We start from the raw sequence: 3,673 nt of genomic DNA, 5'->3' as shown, positions 1-3,673 counted from the left end.
TTCTTATATTTTCTTTCTTTGTTGACATTCTGATTGTGTTCATCCATTCTCCTTCATTTTTACAACCATTACTTTGAACTCTTATCAGACAGGTTGTTTATCTCTGCTTAATTAAAGTCTTTCTGGAAATGAAGGGACTTCCCACATGTGCCCAGCATGTAGGCCCAGGAGGCGCCCCACCTGCTGTGGCAGGGCTGCAGCTGCAGTGTGGGTATGGGTGGAGTTCTCTCACTCAGGCTGGCTGGGACAGGAGCTGTTGCGACAGAGATAAACAGGGCTTTCAGTGAGGGACACACCCAAGCTCTAGCAGATTTCCAGGGGAGTACCAAAGTGGCCCCTAGCATTAGCAAGATAGGATGGATAAGCTCCCAAAGTGGTGCTTCCCAGAGAGGACTCACCAATTGCCTGCTTCTCTGACAGACACTTTAAGATTAGTAAATGAGGCTCCTTCTCTTTTGTTCTAAACATTTTTCCAACTGGTGTTTTTGTGTATGTGTCACATTATAGCATAAGTGAATCGAAATCTTTTAAGAGAGAGCTCTTCACCTCCTGCAGTTCCAGGGCTTTCCTGGATATAGTCCCCATTAGTTTTCAGGGCCAGACATTCAGGGGGCTTGTCTCTTCTGTGTGGGATCTAAGGGCTAGGGACGCCTTGGCAGGACAGCTGGAGCCACAGTGAGCATAGGCCTGGGGCATGATGTGCCATTGTTGTAGCTATGTGTTCTGGCAAACAAACTCACTCAGAAGGAAAATGCAGATAGGGGAGTGCAGTTTTTTACACCTGAGGGCCCAAGGCAGAGTCTCCTCTTAGCCAAGGACCCCAACCAGTTTTTGTGAAAACCTTATACACCCTAAGCGTACGTGCTCAAACCCATCTCCCCAGATTCCTTGAAACTAGTCTGGACAAGGTAAAAGAGAGAGACAATCAAAGTTAACCCATGATTCATGAGTCATAAACCTAGATAGTTAAATAGTAGACATTTATCAATAGGCCTGTGGTCATACCCCCATAAGCATAATGGGATTTATGACTCTGTTCTGTTACAGAGATAATTAGCATGTTCTTTTAGGCGCCGGAGAGTCTAGGTACAAGTCCTGAGGCTCTTTCATCCAGGGGGTCTGGTTTTCCATTGGTATGTCCTGGTGGGCATGGGTTTAGTGGTCCCAGGGCACAGTTTCTCAGAGCCTCTTTGGGGGGACAGCTGGTATGGGCCAGGAGCCTGGAGTGTCCTGGGGAAGCCTTAGAGGGTTGGTTAGAATGCCTGTACCAATCTCGCATCCACACTATCAAGGTGGAGGAGGAACGCAAAAATGGTGATTTTTAGCGCCTCTGAGAGGGAGGCACTCTCAGAATTTCAGCAGTGTTACAGATGTTTGCACATGCCTTAGGGTTAATATATGAATTTCTTTCACATGTAGCTTAGATGTCCTTTAAACTGCTGGGGTTTTTCTTTCTTGTGCCCCAGGGAAGTCTGTTCACAGTTCCCTCATTGATATCCCTCCCTATTACAGGTCAGCATGCCAGGGGTGGGATTCACATCAATACTGTGTCTCTATCTCTCCTATCTATCTCTATGTAGTCTTTCTATCATTTGACGTGCAGAGGCTGTTCAATCAGCTCTCAGTTCTTCTTCAGGAGAAACCGTTGTATAGGTAGGTGTAGGTTCAGTGTACACATGGGGGGCAGTAAGGTCAAGGTCTTCCTATGCCACCGTCTTGGAGCAGAATGCTCGAATCAATTTTACTTTCAGTTCAGTTCAGTCACTCAGTCGTGTCCGACTCTTTGCGACCCCATGGACTGCAGCACACCAGGTTTCCCTGTCCATCACCAACTCCTGGAGTTTACTCAAACTCGTGTCCATTGAGTCGGTGATGCCATCCAACCATCTTATCCTCTGTCATCCCCTTCGCCTGCCTTCAATCTTTCCCAGCATCAGGGTCTTTTCAAATGAGTCAACTCTTTGCATGAGGTGACCAAAGTATTGGAGTTTCAGCTTCAGCATCAGTCCTTCCAATGAATATTCAGGACTGATTTCCTTTAGGAGGGACTGGTTGGATCTCCTTACAGTCCAAGGGACTCTCAAGAGTCTTCCCCAACATCATAGCTCAAAAGCGTCAATTCTTCAGCGCTCAGCTTTCTTTATGGTCCATGTATATATATATGGACTAAATCAATACATTGTACATTTTAAACTTACAGAATATTATATGTCAACTATACCTCAATAAAGTCAGAAGAAGTCAAATGAGTCTTACTCAACAGGACCATCTGACTTTGGCTCATATGGAGCTAGTTTTGGACTGAAATTTTAGGGTATTTAAAAATTATTATTAATTAATATTAAGTCAGGTCTTTTAATATACTGCAATATGTTGCAGTAAAGATTTATTCAAGAAAGTAGTTAGGAACAGGGTCCATTTTACCCTGAAGCTCAGGCTGAGAACTTGCAGTATTTTGACTGTTATTTCTCTTGGGGCATGATGCAAAGAAAATAACTGGAGGTGATTGTAAATGAGAAATAGCAAGCCCTCTCTGAATTCTTAAAGTGCCAGAAGTTCTGAGTTTTAATTATCAAAAAGTGAGCATATCTCCAAGCCTTGATTCCCTGGCAAGTTTTGACAAACTTAAAGAAGCTTTCCCTGGAAATTCCCCAGGCCAAGGATAGCTGCAACTTGCATGAATATGGGCCAAGTTGAGACAACTCAAACACACACACACACACACACACACACACACAACACACAGCTGCTGGGAAAGGAGTAAAATAAGTAGAATTGGGGTTGAAAGAAGTGCATGGAAACCTATAGGCACACAACACATTCATTCAGAGCTACATCTTTTTTTGTTGTTCATTTATAAAAATTCTTACTTTCCTGCCTCAGAGAAAGAAGCATAATGCAGAAGGAGAAGCTATAGAAATGAGACTCTCCTTTGTGACTTTTCAAAATTAGCAATAGTTGAGGAAGCAGAGGTGCAAAATATTAAATCTGATCATAATAGTAAATGCTTCCAAGATCATTAATCTGGTCAGACAGAGATCTGTACTAAACCAATGGGGACAGAACGAAGGGACAAAATAGGTAATTAAATTGTTAATCCCACTAGGGGATTGTAAGTAGAAAGATATGGGTGGTGGTGGTGGTTTAGTCGCTAAGTAGCCTTCCAGGCTCCTCTATCCATGGGATTCTCCAGGCAAGAATACTGGAGTGAAAGATATGGGAGACCCCCTAAGTTAATGATTACTCAAGAAAGCAGGTTTGTTTAGCCACAAAACCAAGCAGGCTTTGCTTAGCAACAAAACCATACAACAGAAGCATGGAACATGCCCCCAAACAATAAAACAATGGTGGCATGAGACCCACACTCTGCCCAGTGAGCTCATGAAGTTAATGATCCTTAAGACATACTCACTACACATAGAAAACAGTAATTTGTAGATCTAGCTTGACAATGTATGGACAAGAAAACTTCCCTGCTCAACCTGAAGGAGGAACTAATGAAGGAAACATGACGTCTACTCAAGAAAGACAAAGAAGGTCTTCTCCCCCTCCCTACTCTTCCTTTGATTATAAAATTGTAGCCCACCAAGTTCTTGGGGTGTGGCATTTCTCACCCACCAGCTTGTAAGCCTCATAAGCGTCCTATTCTAATAAATCACTTCTTATCTACCAC

The sequence above is a fragment of the Cervus elaphus genome, chromosome 1 (assembly GCF_910594005.1).
Source record: "Cervus elaphus chromosome 1, mCerEla1.1, whole genome shotgun sequence".
NCBI classification, from domain to species: Eukaryota; Metazoa; Chordata; class Mammalia; order Artiodactyla; family Cervidae; genus Cervus; species Cervus elaphus.
The sequence above is the reverse complement of the archived record's forward strand: the minus strand, read 5'-3'. Positions refer to the sequence as shown.